Source organism: Podarcis vaucheri (genome assembly GCF_965113315.1).
Source record: "Podarcis vaucheri genome assembly, chromosome: 3".
NCBI classification, from domain to species: Eukaryota; Metazoa; Chordata; class Lepidosauria; order Squamata; family Lacertidae; genus Podarcis; species Podarcis vaucheri.
Window position 1 is genome coordinate 82520940 of NC_138761.1, and position 17367 is coordinate 82538306.

The 17367-nt window shown below is 39.4% G+C and overlaps 1 protein-coding gene and 1 long non-coding RNA gene across 3 annotated transcripts in view; one reads left to right on the top strand and one right to left on the bottom strand.

The window, feature by feature from the left end:
- LOC309529142 overlaps positions 1–17367 on the bottom strand; it is a 598034-nt gene that overhangs the window by 383417 nt on the left and 197250 nt on the right. The gene's annotated exons all lie outside the window — the stretch shown is intronic.
- CNR1 (cannabinoid receptor 1) overlaps positions 1–17367 on the top strand; it is a 28043-nt gene that overhangs the window by 2401 nt on the left and 8275 nt on the right. The window contains exon 1 of one of the 2 annotated variants that reach the window (XM_082216909.1): positions 12429–12569. The exons of the other annotated variant lie outside the window; for it this stretch is intronic. The gene's annotated coding sequence lies outside the window, so the exon portion shown is untranslated. Of the gene's footprint in view, positions 1–12428; positions 12570–17367 lie in introns of those variants that run through there. 2 annotated transcript variants of the gene reach the window in all.

Below are 17367 nucleotides of genomic sequence, written 5' to 3' on the forward strand. Positions count from 1 at the left end.
TTTGTATTATGATGATTCTGATTTAAAAGGCTTAAATATGGTGGTGGGTCGTTCTCACTCTTCCTGTATGTTCCTCCAGTGTTATTGTTCTTCCTTTCCTTAAAGAACAAGCACCTCTCTGTCTGCTGGTATTATTGCTGTTGTTGTTTGGCCTAAAGAACCCATCCAGAGCAGTATTTTTTAAAAAATGCATTTTAAGTAATAAGATGGTTAACACTGCAGCAATTAGCGGAGCTTACTTTTACACAGACTGCACATAATAGAAATTACAGAGATGTTGCCTCTTCTACTCAGTAAGAAGAAGAAGAAGAAATAGCAGTCATTATGGTGATAGGTCATGTTATGCAGCAAGTGTAAATTTACAATAAGAGAGAAAGCAGGAGTGCCTAATTAGTTTAAGCCAAATATGCACATGTAAAATTGCATTAACTCAAAATTGGCTTTGCAGCAAAAACACACACAGAGTCACCTTTTAGAATATATTGGGATGAAGTGTAGAACTTACCTGAATAAAATGATCTTGAGCTGAAATTATGAAACCAATAATTTAATTTCAAAACTAATGAGCACTGAAAAAGAGAGAAGTCTTCAAGGAATGTAAGATATGTTTTCTATTAATATACATCATCAGCCTCCTGTAACACCTCAAATTGGAAAGTAATGGAAAAATAACAAACCTGGAAAAAATCCAAGATCATGAGTAATATCCAACATTAATCATACTCAGTTTATACCTATGGAATCAAGGAATTTAAGTTCATTAGTTGATTTCAGTGGGCCTACTCTTGAGTATGACCAATGTTGGACGTCACCTGCACTCCTAAACATGTTTACTTGGGAATAAATTCAATTTCAAATAAAAATGCAGCGTATTGCACTGCAAGAGTGTGATGTCTTTGACTTTATTAGCTGTTCTTTAAATAATTACATTGGTTCCATTGCATAAAGGACATCCTTACAAGTTGTTTTTGTTTATGCTTTGCTAAACAGATGATGTGTCCTGGGCAAACTTTGCCGTTGTGATTCTGAATTCAAATTTCTAATTGAATTCTTCCTACTTTCATAAATAAACATACTGTAGTTTTGATTAAGAAAGCTCAGAGACTGAGATCGAATAGAAATTTTCAGTGCTGCTTTCATAACTGAAACTTTGAATACTAGTCTCTGTTTGTGACTGAAGCAGTTTAGTCGAGAGATTAAAATGAAGCAAAATCCTAGACAGCATATAAAACAGCATACCATACATAGATACGGTCTAAAGGCTGTCACCCTTTCTGAAGTGAAGCAGGTCTGGATCTGGTCAGTGCCTGGATGGGAAACCTGGTTCACTGATGAAGGAAAGGGGTGATATAAATGAATTCTAAAAAAATAAAAATAAAATAGCTAAGAATTTTAGAGTTAACTCTTCAACTGTACAATTCTATTTCATCCACTCACTCCCACGCATCTCACTAATTTCTTATGGGGAAAGGTGGTTTTTTTAATAATACCTTAAAAGATTCATGTCCTTTTCAAAGCAACTGATTCTATGAATTTTCTCCACCAAATCAATCATACTTCAAAGCATCTTCAGAATTCATTTTTGTCTCTTGTTAAGGTGTGAGTCTTTTCCCGACTCTCCTTTGTTCGTGGCTATATTATTAGTTTTCAAAAACGTTCACTTTCAGAAGGATGCCATTTGGAGCAATTCCTCCATATTTCAGAGTTGCATTCCCCCCCCCCAAGCCATCCCAAAATAATTCCTATGTATTCATTGTGAAAAGTTGAATATTTTACCTTTTTTGAAACTCAGGCATTGTACGGTCAACTGCTGCCAACAATCCTAACACTGGGACTCATCCAGGATTAAAGCAACTGTACAAATGGACACAGAAGACAGAGAGAAATGGGCCCTTAATTGCAACAATGCTGCTCTTGTTTTCTTACTTGTAGGGGACTAAACATCTAGTTCAGAGCAGTTTTGCAAGCGTGCCAAAACAGGCCTAAAATGATATTATGTTAATAAATTTGAATAGAAGCTGTGATAAAATTTAAGCTATTCTGTTCTTATACTGCTGGCATATATGATGTTAGAACTAAGAGTTTGCTAAGGCTGCAGTCCTATACTCACCTGGGAATAACCTTCACTGGACTCAATGCAACTCATAGCTGAGTAGACGTAGTTAGGTTTGTACTGTAAGGCTGCAGTCCTATAATGACTTACCTGGGAGTAAGCTCAAGTGAACTCGGGGGACTTGCTTCTAAGTAGACGAGAACAGAATTGCTCTCTCAGTGTGCATTTGGGGTTATAGTTCTGTGTATATAGTTGTGTTTCAAAGAACGCTTGATCTCAATAGAATAAAATATGTGAAGTGATATTGTTACTGAAATCCAAAAGCTAAACACATCTATTTGCATGGAATTATTTGGGAATCAAGTCTATGGAACTGATTACAAGTCTAGGTTTGTAATCTGGAAGAACATTTTGTAAACTTTTTTCTTGAATTAAAAGAATACAGTTACAAATTGTAGCATAGCCTTCTGTTTCTTTCTATGTAATAAAAGTAGCCTTTATTTTGCTACATTCCCAAAGGGACCAGGTCCATGTTTTTCTAGTATGTTACCCTATGGCAGGCCAACCAGATATAGTAGAGATCCAGACATCTCTACCTTTATTGATTATGTAGGAAACTTCAAATGTGCATCACCTACCTAAATCCCCCTTCTTACGCAACAATTAAAGGTTCATGAACCCTGTGTTCTTTTGCATCTGATCTCTTGGCAGGCCCCTGCCGAGCTTGCCTGAGGCCTGGGGTGGGAGTCTTATAAGAATAAAGTTATTACCTCAAACAAAAAGCAGCTGGTCTAGCTTAGCCATCCAAGACCCTGGGCAAGAATATCTGGCTGCCCCCCCCTCCAGCACAGACCCGTCTGTTGATAATGAACAAATTAGGTACTTCTGTATATCAATTTTATTCACTGAAATGTACGAGGAAAAGGCCGTACCAAAGCTGTAATATTTTACATGATCTAGAGATGACCTTATCTGAAGCAATCATGTGTATTGAGTTAGTCATGTTTACTAGAAAGACTTGAGTAGACGATGCTGATTAAGTAACACTATAAAAATCTTATTTTAGCCCAGCTGGAGTAAATTTTCACACCTGCATTTTAGGAAAGCTTGCAAAGCTCTTCTCCCCTTGATGACTATGTTAAATTAGTACGGAATCGTTATTTTTAGTCACGTCTGCCTGTTTTTAACATAGTGTGCAGATAGGTTAGATCTCCTGTATCCACCATGAGCTAGAGAAGGGGAGAAGGGGATATTTGCTGATGCAAAGATCTTCCCTCTGCATTTCCCCATGCAGAACAGCTTGGGAGTGAGGGCATGGGCCCCAGGGGCAGAGAGAACCCTCTTCCACTCAATCCAGGGGAACCTGCTTCTGGATCTCAGTCCCTCATGTGGACAGAATGAGCTTTTCCACTTGCAGAAGAGCAGCTCTGGATCCAACTTGGGGTGCGGAGAGCAAATTAAACGTCTTAGTATAATCTCAGTGGAGCCCTTCCACCCCATCCCTCTTCTGTATTCCCTCTTTTCAGAAAGCTTTTTTGTATGAATTTCACATATGATAGATATTCCACATTCCAAGTGTCTCTGGCATGTATTAAAACACATTGGATATTTCTCAGCTTCATTGTTTGCACTTCAGCATAAACAATTTTCATTTGCTGATACCAAGAACTACCTCAATATCTGTAAGCTTTTCATTGCTCAAGTGAGCTGACATAATAGTTGTTGTTTATATGTGTGCAGAGTGAGTTAATCTACGCCCTTTAGCATATGGAAATGCATTTTTACATTAAACATATTTTTTTGCAGTTGAGGCTTGCAGATGTGACATCACCCACATTTTGTTGTTCTGAAGAACTATAATTCTTTCTTTTTACATAAGCAGAAGCATCTGCACGTTTTCAATGTATGCTGCGTGGCCCAACAATCTGGTGTGATATCTTGAAACGCTAGGAAGTATCTGTTTCACCAGCTATTTGTTTCCCTTAGGGTATGTATCTGAATACCTACTTAACTTGAATTCAGCTTTGAAGAGAGGCATAAAACATCATCTTGAGAAGTGTTCATCACTTAAGTGGATGACAGAGAGTATGTTTTCTTTCTTTCTTAACAGCAGAGTTTTACCAAGCATGATAATGCATCAATGATTTCCTCCATCAGTTTAATGATAAGAAAATGTGTTTGCAGTTGCGTTCATCACTACTTGTAGTCTAAAAAAACAAGACCGCAACTGGAGGTTCTTGGGTTAAATCCAGCTACCAAAGAGGTGGCACCTGTCCTTACACTTGCCAGTCTAGAAGCAAAAGAGGTGAAGAGGTTTGGATAAGATGGCATCTGTGACAACAGCCTCTTTGACAGACCTGCACTAGGGTAGGTGGCATGAAATATTGTCCCAAATCCCTTTTCAGAGTTGATATTGGGTCTATGAAACTTTTACATTACAGTATTGCCTCATGGCCCATTCATGTCTCACATATAAACTTGTATATTTAATCATTCTATGAATAATTTAACTTCCCATTGTGGATTGAGTTCTGGATTGTCTCCAAAATCATAAAACACCAACAATTTCCTTAATGAGTAGTTTGTGCTCTTTCAAAATCAGCTCTTTCTTTGAGAAAACTGACAATTATTTCTCAGCTTTTTCTTGGTGCTATTACATCAGATTCCATTTCACGCCTCTCATCAGACCAATCTGCATTTATCATTTGACAGTATGCTGCAGTGGTTCTCAAACTTTTCTCTAGGCCACAGTTTCAGAATGAAAACTTGCTCGCACCACAATTGAATTTTTAATTGATCAGAAATGCAGTGGAAAACAACAAGAAACAACTCCCGGCAGTGCATGGTTTATATCACAGAACACAGTCACTTTATAATATGATCACGGGACATCCAGAAAGTATAAAACAATAGCTTTGTAGGAACATGACTCATTCCCAAATATAATATTGGTTGCCTTTGAATCTTCCCACTACATTTGCCACCCTCTCCTGCAAAACCAGTGCGACACACCACACCCTTTGAAAAACCACTGGTTCACTGCAAACCTATTACATTGAAAATACTTCTCTCCATGTCAAATCTGGCTGGGAAATCAATGATACTCATTATAGTTTTGCTGTTACGTTATATCAAATATGTTAACCATTCTACAAATGGACTTCTGAAGTATATGCTTAAAATAAGGCACGTAGTCAATACTTTTTACCTCAGTTTTACTTTTGGTAGAAAATGGCTGTTCCCAAAATTCATGATGTGTTTCTTGCCTCTTCTTCCGTCCATAACCCTGCCACCATCCATCATGCTGGCTCTCCCTTTCCTCCCACATAAAACAATTCACTACTTCATCTGCAACATTACCTTAGGCCTCCAGCATCTCATTTGTACTGTCTGATGAAATCCATATCCATACTCCAAACATTATTGTCCAGAAAAGGGTCATTTCTTAAATATAATTATACATGAATGAAATACAGTGGTTTATGGTTTCCCTCAAGCTTTAACTCTAATCTTTAAGCATGTTTAGTTGGGTCAAAGGTTCAACTTTCGATCATTACCACCTTTCCATATTACTTGTCTTGTGTCTTTTTATATTACATTTTTAATATTTGCAAGATATTGTAACCCCCTTGAGCCCCTGAGATAGGATATAGCTTAGAACTAAATAAATAAGCGAGAAGACATATCCTCAAAAACCTTCAAATACTCTGTATTCTTTATAAAATTCAATTAAAAAGTGCCCTTTTTAAAGTCGTCTGTCAACCTACTTTAAGCTAGCTCAAGAATCTTCCCTCTTTTTTTCCTTCAACAGCTTGATTAGAGATGTAAAATATCTGGAATTTTTGAAACCATGGGGGATCTTTTTTCTGGAAGAAAGCACATTTTCCAGAAATTTCTTTAAAAATTGAATATTTCATTAAAGCACTACATATCAAAGGTCACTTCATTACTTAAGGAACATAAAATGCATCATGTATAACTTAGTTTGCCATAGAATGATCATGTCTGGTACATTAAAAGTACAGTTAATTCAGACAGTGATTACAAATTGAATTTATTCTTTACATTTTTTTGTTACAAAAGTAGCTACAAGTTGATGAGCACTAAGGAAGCTAGAATATCTTTGATTTTGTCCGTTTACGAGGTACAGGCAAAAACCCAAGAAAAATATAAACCAACAGTGTTATAGTAAAGCAAATTATTATTTATTCTGCAAATTATTTTGTCTCTTTCCAGTCCTTCACAGTATCAAGCAGACATAAATCATTCATTTTCATAAAAGGCGGGGAGGGGAAACAATACTAAATGACCACTGCATGAAATTCAATCAGCGTCTTTTTTTAAGCTACCATTATCCATATCCGTTTCTTCATAACTGTCATCATATTTATCATGAATTACTGAAAACTGAAGGTTTGCCCAATTTCAAAAAGTTTCCTACCTTTTCACATTTTTGTTTATTTTTTGATTTAGTGTTAGTATTTCCAAACATAGATCATTTTCTTTAACATAATGCAGAAGAAGATGGAGGAACCTAAAGTAGGTAAGAAGCAAGGAGATTTGGGAGGCTGTGTTCTACAAAGGCCTTGCCGCCATGTTGCGGGACGAATATGCTTGGCAGAATCTCAGACTACATTCCTTGGCCAAATACTTGAAGATGTTCTGCAGTCTGCAACATTTGAAAGTCCCTTTCCAGCATCAAGCGTGCTGCTTGTTTTGCAATCCAGTCAAATGCAGAAATAGTGCTATGATCACTTACATTTCTGCTTTTGAATCTTGCATCCAACAGATTTACAGCAGTGTGAACTAGATGGCAACAAAATTAATTGCTTTGTACTGTCTCCCAGTCCTTTAAGTTTTGAGTTTTAAAAAATATTATAATTTAGTACATTTACACCGCACTTGTCTTCCATCGTGGAACTCAACAAGTACGCCATCAAGACTTACAAGATATACAGCAGGGATGTCCAACTGGTTGACCACGATTGACTGGTCGATCCCTGGGAGGTTTTGGTCGATTGTGGTTGATTTTTCCTTTGCGTGGGAAAAAGAGGATCCAGCCCCACCCCCTTGGCCGATCCTCCATTTGCGCATGATCGCTAGAACAGAAGACGTTGTTTCCGCTGTGAGGCCATTTGTTTCCTGATCAACAACTTTTACATGAACCCCCCCAAAAAGGTCAACAACTTTGACCTTCCTCCCTAAAAAATGCTCAACAACTTTGACCTGAACCCCCGCCCCCAAAAGGGTAGATCACTGCTAGTTTTTTATTCTGTGAGTAGATCACAGTCTCTTGGGAGCTGGATGCCCCTGATATACATGTACTAAATAATACTAATATACCTTTTACCAGTTTTAAAGCCAGCAAAACCCCACCTTTTTATTTTAAAATATACAGTGCAGATGGGGTATAGCTATAGCAGAGAGGTGTTTTTTTGTAATGGTCTCAGTGCAGCTTCTACAAATGTGGTTTGTTTGTTTGTTTATATTTATTTACTTTTTGCTGGAAAAAACCGGGCCTGCTTCATTTTTGCCTGGAAGATTTTTTTTTGTTTGCATCAGCACAAAATCTGTGGAACTCACTTCTACCAACTCTAGTGCTCAGTAAATTTGTACAACAAATACGTTAGCAACTTTTAAAATGTCAGTCAAACTTCTTTTTCAGTCAGAGATAAAGCAAATAGCTGAAGCTTGACACTTCATCTGGGCCACTGCTTTTAATTTTTTTGAAATAGCCCCCCCCCCAATAATAATAAACAGATGTTTTGTGACTAATATTAGGGCATTCTTAGGCAGTCTTACTTTGATTAACTTTGTGTGGGTGGGCATTTCTATTCCCATAATCCCACTATTAACTTCAACCATGCTCTCTGGGAGCATCAGAGTGCACAACCTCAGGGCCAGTGTTCTATCCTTACACAGAGCTGATACATAGAACCACAGAATTGTGGAGTTGTAAGGGACCATCTGGTCCAGGGGTCAGCAGACTTTTTCAGCAGGGGGCCGGTCCACTGTCCCTCAAACCTTGTGGGGGGCCGGACTATATTTTTTTGGGGGGGATGAACAAATACCTATGCCCCACAATAACCCAGAGATGCATTTTGAATAAAAGCACACATTCTACTCATGTAAAAACACACTGATTACTGGGCTGTCTGCGGGCCGGCTTTAGGAGGTGATTACTAATAAGCAGTTGTAAGAGATTTAAATAAGACCATAGTATTTTGAATGAGTTTGTACACACACACACACACACACACACACACACACACACACACCACATAACACACACGGGGGGGGGAGTGTCCAAATGCTCTATACTTTCCCCATGTGAAAAAGAAATGCAGAAAATAAGTAATAACAAGTGTTTAATCTTATGAGTCACTGCAGGGATAATCATGAAAAAGCCCATATCCATTCTGTGATGCTTTGTAGAGTTAGGTACCATAAGTAAAATTTCCCCAGATTATCTAGTTGATTTTATAGGTCTATAACAGCAAAGTGACTCATGGCAAATTTTATTATAGCTTATTTAGACTTTTGTTGGGTGCAATCCCCTTTAGCTACATGAATTGTTATCTTCAGTTGCAGGCCTATATTCAGGAAAAGTTTTTCTGCTTGATTCTGTTTGAAAAAGAAAGACTTGACACTAGATTATGGAAGAATAACCCTGGAGATCTTTGAGGGACAGGCATCCTGCCTTGAACTCTTTGGATGAAGGGCAGAACAAAAACGCACTAAATAATATATAACGGTACCATATATAAATAATACATCTGATGAATTATGCCATTGCCTGTGGGTGTTCATACCAGAAAAAGGTAAGAAAGACATGACCAAGCACATAAGAGTGCAATCTTATGTGTGCACACTCAAAAGTAAGTCCAACTGAGTTTAATGGGGCTTACTCCCAGGTAAGTGGGTAAGCCACCAATATATACTAAATACTAAAAGGTAATGATAGGAAAACTTGGAGCAAAAAACCCAATATTCTTAGGTAGTGACACTGAGTTTTAGGTGGCAGAGAGCCCATATGAGTGATTCTTTTAAGCCACACATTCTACCACAATTTTACTCATTTAATTTATTCAGCCTTTTTGGCATAATTTAGAAAATAAGATCATAAAAGAGGGGGAAAACGCATCCATAAAACATTGCTATCGTCCACTACAGGATGATAAGGGACACCTAAGCTGCTCCTGGATAAGAGAACTCACGCTGAGTTAATATTATTTATGAAATAATTATTCTGGCCATCATCTAATGATTACCAGGCGGTTTACAATATAATTGTCTTCTGTGTCAGCTCACACAGGAAAAAGCTGATTTCCCATGTTGGGCATAAGATTACCAGGGGTGGCTGTCTCTCTAATTTTATATTAAGCCACACGCCCTCCATGGTGGTTTCAAAATTAAAAATGTAACCACTGCACTAAAATGGTTGGCAGCCCCTAAAGAAATCCAGCTACAGGTGTTTTCTTTTCATGAAGATGCTTTTCTGTGCCTTCAAAAGCTGCCTGTCAGTAATTCAGGCACTTTATACTTTGTCATTATTTAGAATTGTTCCCATGGGGCATTCTAGCCCCCGTTTTCACAGAGAGCAGCGACCTGGATGGTGTGCTGATGCTTTAAAAAAGAAAGGGAGGAACAAACTCCTCACCTCCCTCATCTGAATGTAAACACAGTGCATCTGAAACTACCTCCCCCAGATTAATACAGTCTTCTAATTTCCAAGTAATTAGACTAATAAATTAATAGCAGGTCAAAGATTAATTAGATAATATACATGTGCATTAAACAACCATGTAAATATAGGCATTTGATAACTATTTTCAACTCTTCACCTCCGTTTATCAAGTTAGCTGTAAATGTTGTTCCCTAAACATAAATACAGCATAGTCTACAGTCATCCATACTCTGCTGGCACGTTGCATTTGTAGATTTGTCTGAGGAAAGAAGGGAATCTGCACTTGAGAGACGACAAGGAAAACTGGAGGGCTGAATCTGCAGCCTGTTCCTGATCGCCAAATGAATAGGCCAGGACGACTACGCCCTGCCTTGGGAAGTGGCCCCAGAGATCATTAAATTTGAACTGTTCACAAATTATTTACAGAGTACCCAAGAGAATCTCCCTGCACAACCACATGGTAGTTAACTTGAGGGCTGATTTTGTGAAGTGCAGGAGAGATCCATTTCAACGTTTTAAAGTTTGCAGGATGTGAGGAATGCAGGAACAAGCCTTACATTCATCTATACAGGGCTTCCTAACCTACCCTTTAGCCTCTCCAGGGGAGGACTTCAGTATTTCACATTTCAGTGGCACTGAACTAGTCGTGCTGCCTTAACCTACCTCTGAGCCTCTCCTAGCCAATGCTATTTGGCCAGCCATGCAGCTTACTATTGATAACAACTGTGGTGTTTAAGGCAATCATGAAAATTTCTGTTTTGCATACATTTTAGTTCTTTGAAGATCCATGTCATCTTTTCCTTGCAATACATCCCCTTTAGAGATAAACGTCCTTCACAAGTCTCTTTTGGGAATCAGATCCACACTGTTCTGTCCGTCTACTGTACTCTCCTCTCCACACATAGAAGTAAGAATGCTGACGGTTACATATTTTAAAAGTTGCATATCACACACTCACTTTTCCACGCACCCCACCCCCAAATTTTTCATTTCTTCTAATCTCACATTTTAAGTTTTCTGTCTCTCTCTGCTTTAGAGTTTGGAGCACTTTTTAATGCTGTACTGGTCAAAATGCTTAAGAGTTCAGGCATCCTTTTTTTCAAAAAAGCTGTCAACATAAGCTTCCACATCTCAACAGCAAAGGCTTGCCATTTTGTAAGGCTTGGGCTGGATCCAGAAATGTGCAAGCGGAAGAAATTCTGGTGCTGAAGCTGTTCTGCAAACCTTTGCCCAAGAGATAGTGAAAGGCATTGTTCAGCGCAAATGGTGGAAGCTTGTACCGCTGAGTAGACTTGTGCAAGAGATACACAATGCCTGCTAGATTTCATTTCCCTTTTTATTGTGTAAGTATCTTTTCTTTGTTGGAAAAAGGGTATTCTGTTCAGAGAGGAGAACTTCTGGATCTAACCCCCTTTGTTTATTTTATTTATTTAATTATTTGAAGTCTATGCATGTTGTTTGTTTGTTTGAAGTGACAAATGTCAGGTTTCCCCTTGATGCCCCCTTCTTGTTGTCATCAAGTTTGAGACAGGATGAAGCGCTACTAGCACTTGAGTATGCTTGCATGAAGCAAGCACTAAGAAATTATTATTATTTTTTAAGTATTTTGAAGGATCTCCAAGACCAGTAATGGGTTGGTCTTATACTCTTCACATATCATAGTTTAAAGGCATATGTACCTAATTTATATTAATAACAAACCCCCAAATTCATTGTATGATTTGTTTTGATCCGGCTTTAATAAACTTTCCCTCCTATTTTAATAGGTGCATTTATACACATTGCTAGTGATTTGCAATTATGATAGTCCCAACAGCAAACAAAACAAAATTAATGTCAGCAGCATCCTCCAAAGTCTAAGCTCTGTTCTAATGAACTCCCTGGTACTTGCAAATAAATTTCTGTCTGCAAATACAATAACTTGGAAATTACTGTAAAAATCTAAATGCACGGGTGGGGGGGGAATTGAGATGCAGGGTGGGATTTGCTTTTCATGATCCCATTAACTATGGTTCTGGCAAAGCATATGCATACAGAGTAGTTCTTTGCTGAACGTTTGTTAAAACATAAGAGTGTCTTATTAGCATTTTCAATAAACATACGATCTCACACACTCTTGTGCTTCAAAGGTGGAGAAAGGGGTATTTATTCTGAGTAGACTAACAAATACTGCAGCTTTATCACTGAATACTTAGGCTTCATGAAAAATTGAAAAATGTTTAAAAAACACTTTCCTAACTGTCTGCTACTGAATGATTTAAATAGCAACCCCTTGTGTTATAGAAATAAACATATTTAAGTAAAGTCACTTCTATAAATTTTTAAATGGTTAATTGAAACATTATGTACAACACTCTGCCTGTATTATAAATGAGTGAGGTTATTTTTGCTTTTTGTTTTTAACTGTGTGGCAGTTTAAGTCACCAGAAAACTATTTGTTTTCTAGCATTTCTGCACTACATGAAATATTGATACATTTTGCTTCAAGAATGGCTATAAATTATAGCAGTCAGGGAATTAATTTTGATCACCTGTATAATCTGTCATGAACATTTGTGGATAAATGCTATATTGATTCCAAATTCAGTCTCACATATTTTAAATCTGCTCTTTTAAAAGTTTACTTAGGTTTAAAAAGGGTTTATTTCTGCTTCCGTTCACATTATCAGGATTTTGTGTCACAAAAAGCAGACTTTGGGTAGAATCCAATTGACAAGCCTAGTGCTGTTGCTAGGAGGCAGAATCGGCAAAAATGGCGTCACCTCCTCCATTAGAAGATACCTTCTCCTGGATCAAAAGCCCCTAGCATTTTACGCAAGGACACCAATGGTACAGAGCTTTTTTTAAAAAAAATAAATCACACAGATTTATGTTACTTTGTTCTTGTGGTGATGAATGCTCCAGCACCAATTGGCTGAGCTCCTATGATGACATGACATGTTTGTGAACATTCTAGCTTCTCAAGAAACAAAGCTGTAAAAAGTGCTTTTTCATCAATTGAATTAAAATACAAACAATTGGCATAATACAAAATGCAGTTAACAACAGCATAATAAAAATACAGAGTGATAACCAGCTGAAGTGTCCATCTTAGGAGAGTCTATCTATAACAGTATTTCTGAGACGCTTCCATCTCTATATTTTGGAAGACTGAATTATGAACCAAGATTTGCTGAGCCAGCACTAAGTCATATGCAGGACTTCCCTGCTCATCATTAGCAACACTTACTGTTTTCTACCCTGATTTTTCTTTATTCTCCATTGAGTCCACTGTCATGTTGTATAGATTAAAAAAAAACTTTCTGTCAAAATGAGAGGTGGTACTATTCTATTTGCATCTTTCAAATGTATGTCCATATTGCTTTAGGACCCACACAATCTTTTTCTTCCATGCCTTAGAATTATAGAATCTTAGAGTTGGAAGGGACCCCAAGGGTCATCTAGTCCAACCCTCTGCAATGCAGGTATCTCAACTAAAGCACCCATGACAAACGGCCAGCCAACCTCTGCTTAAAAACCTCCAAGGAAGGAGAGTCCACAACCTCCTTATGGGGCTAGGGAGCATTGGGCCTGGAGGTGGAATGTAGCCTTTCTGGCTCACGAAATTCTCCACAAGCCACACCTCCTCCGTTTCCTTCTAAGGCCACACCCCTCTCTCCAGGCCACACCCCTTCCTGGCTCTGATCTGACTATTTTTGCATGGTTGCTATGTGTCCTTGAACTATGTTAATGCTCCTTGCTTGCCTAGAGGACGTTTAAAGAGGTGCGTGTAGAAACGTCTGATTTTTGTACAGCTGGAATGTAGCCTACCATGCAAAGGGTAAGAAGCACAACCTTTGCTCCACCCACATTTTGGCTCAGGCCCCACCCACTTTTGCCTCTCCCCGCCTCCACTGGCATGTGGCCCCCAGAACGTTGCCCTTGAGGGAATCCTTCCCTTGGGCTGTAAAGGTTTTTCCACTCCTAACTGCCCTGAGATCAACAGGTGTAGGGCGGTATACAAATGTAATAAATAATAATAAATAATACCTTACCCTGACAAATATCTGGCATAAAATTTGCACTGCAGCAAAGGGAAGGGAAGTTGCCAGTTTTGTTGGGATTAAGATATTACACAGGATCCAAAGAAAGGAGTTAGCTGTATGAAGTGTAAGAAAGCCCAGAGACTTTGGTAGGTAGAGTAAGGACTGACAGAGAAAGAGGAATACAAGGAAAGTGTACGTTAAGGAGAAGGAAGATTGAGGAAATGAGCAAAGGTGACCCAAGAACACAGGCAAAAACAGACTAAGGGGTATCTACTACCAGACTTCCACATATTGATTCGAATAAGCTGCAGGCTATCACCCCAGCTGGTGCCTCCCACCACTCCTGTACATCCAGCCCATGACATTGAATGGATTAGCTATTTTTATATATACTCTTGGCAATTAAAGGCAAATTCCCTATTTTGTTTACTGGCAGATCTATGGAGCGCATCGCAAATTACTGTATCTGGAAATGCAGCACAAGTAATTTGCTTCTGTTCTTCTCAGCTCCCCGTCCCCCCCCCCCCAAATAATATTAATCCATGTTTTGTTGCTTTGATGTTTATTTATATATTTTTTTATCTTGTCTTAAACAATTTGCTGAAGGCAGCTCATAGTCCAAACATAAAACATCAATAAAACCACAGTAAAAATGAGAGTTAAAATTACAATGACATTTACAACAACCATAAAATACCAATTTAAAACAGTAGAACCACAACGCAATACAATAAAAAATGCTTGTTAGAACAAATGAGTCTTACTTGCTCCACCCGAAAAGCAGGCGAAGAGTCACAAGTACATAAACAGGGTGACAGTTCCTAAACTTTGGGACAATAAAGTAGAAGACCATGTTCTTGCCTCTCAAATTTGACAAGACATAGGACATTTGTAATTGGATTTCCTAACATTTTCATTTTTGCCTAAACGCATCCAGGGGATAATCCCAAATGAGAGCAAGCAAAGGCAGTAAAGGGAATGGGAGGTTAGCCTTACCCTGATACTACTTTCCCCATTTAAATTGCCCCATGAAGTGTATGTGTTCTGCTGCAGGGCTAATAGCAGCATCAGATTACATGGGAACACGATATGGTGGTTAGCTCCACCCCTTTCCACACTGTTTTCAGAAAACATGGAGTCCCCCATGGATGTTTTCCAGTAAAAATTAAGGTGTCATGAAATCCAATGAAGGATCTCCGCCATCTTGGCTGGCCTGTCTTCTTTGTCATGTTCTGTGAACAGACACCCTTTCTCACTAGATCTTTTAAGGATGGTGCCAGGACAAAACTACAGTTAGGCACTTGCGCATGGGGCTGCCCTTGGAGATGGTCTGGAAGCTGAAGGTAAATCAGAATGTACCTTGTTGGTTTGACTGGGCTTCCGGCCCAATTCAAGGTGTTAGTACTAGCTTAAAGGTAAAGGTAAAGGTACCCCTGCCCAAACGGGCCAGTCTTGACAGACTCTGGGGTTTGTGCGCCCATCTCACATCTATTGGCCGGGGGCCAGCGCTGTCCGAAGACACTTCCGGGTCACGTGGCCAGCGTGACAACGCTGCTCTGGCGAGCCAGAGCCGCACACGGAACGCCGTTTACCTTCCCGCTGGTAAGCGGTACCTATTTATCTACTTGCCCCTGGGGGTGCTTTCGAACTGCTAGGTTGGCAGGCGCTGGGACCGAGCAGCGGGAGCGCACCCCGCCGCGGGGATTCGAACCGCCGACCTTTCGATCGGCAAGCCCTAGGCGCTGAGGCTTTAGCCCACAGCGCCACCCGCGTCCCTAGTACTAGCTTACTAAGCCCTAAACACCTTGGGAGCCAAGTACCTCAAAAAGTACCTCCCTCAGTATAAACAATCTCAGGCCCTATGATTGCCAGGGGAGGCCCAGTTGGTATGCCACTGCTGGGCACTGCTCACTTGGTTCTGGCCCATAGCTGGGCCTTCTCAGTATAGTTCTCCATTTTTTCCAATACATCTCCACCACCCGCGGCCCTAGAGGTACATATGTCATCCTCATTATTAACATTCAGGAGGAATTTATACCTTCCAGGCATTTTGACGACTGTTTCTGGAAACTGTGAAATTATTAGCTGTAACAATATGTGACTGCTAAGAATTTTTATTCATTCATTTCTTTCTTTAAAAAATTATTTTGTTTTCCTCTTTTTCGTTGTTTGCTGTCCTGGGCTCCTTTGGGAGAGAAGGTGAGATAAAAAATGATTACCGTATTTTTCGCTCTATAACACGCACCCGACCATAACACGCACGTAGTTTTTAGAGGAGGAAAATCCGTAGGCATGCCACCCGTAGGCATTCCCTCCATAACACGCACAGACATTTCCCCTTACTTTCTAGGAGGAAAAAAGTGAATGTTATGGTGCAAAAAATACGGTAAATCATTGTTGTTCTGCTCCATTTGCTATAAAGCTGGTGCAGAAGGTCTACTGTTAATGTAAATGTGGACGTGTGGAAAAGGGGAGTGAAACCTAACCCCTCCCCTGTGTCATTTCACTGTTTTGGGGTACTTCTGAATACTTTTCTCCCACCCAGCTCATTCCCCATATTGGAGCTGGGCTGAGTGAGAACATCTTAGAGCACCTGAGCAATAGCAAGAGCAGTAACAGGCAGCAAAACAGGACAGGCCACCTCTGCCTGCTGGACCTCATGTGATTAACTGGTCTTGGGTGTTTGGAATAGTAGAGACCCAGCTGTAACAAGTGTATTGGTGACATGTCATTCCAAAGTTCTGGATGATCTCATTCAATGGCTATAAATTGCACAGTATACATGTCAGTGTTTACCCGCCTGTGGAACTATGAACAAATGTCTCCCAAGATGCCCAGCAAGCATGTGCCAAGTTTACCCTCTGGGAATTTTTGCCGGAAAGAATGAAATAGAACCACTGAAGTCCTTTGAGGGCTATAACTATTCTAAATAAGGCATCAGAACATTGCTATCAATAGTATCAAAAGTTGAGGAGCAATCATAGGTGATTCACATTTATTCTAGGGTGCAGCTGGAGTAAGTGATTGAACACAATTAATCACTCATTAGTGAGCCTACCCAATACTTCTCTACCATCGTCATGTATGCCCAACACTGCACAGTAGAGCTCTTCCCTGTGATTTGGGCCTTTTCCAACTTGGCCAGCATTGTGATGCAACAGAACTCTCCGTGATCTGCTGTGATTAATTCACCAAGCATTTTAAGGATAAAAATGCTAACATCCTCCTTGATCTGATGTTACTGGCTTGCAGATACATAGTCCTGCTTTGTTGGATAATTTATTTGGTGGTGGCTTAAGGATTTGGACAAGATTTTTGGAGGTGTGCATGCTCGCATACCACTTCCCTGTCTAATCGATTTGGATGAAGGAATTGAGGGGGCTCTCATCAAAGTTCCATTTAGAAAATGTATCCAGCAGAACTAGCTATAATAATTTAATAAAAATTAATATATTTTCTAATACTTCTGCGTGCCCTACCTTCAGTCATTGCATTGCATAACCATGCCCAGCAGTCTAGACATTCTACATCTGAATGAATGTGCACTTGATGCAAAATATGAGACAGATCCACCATTAGGTAGAATAAGCTTTGCAGTATTG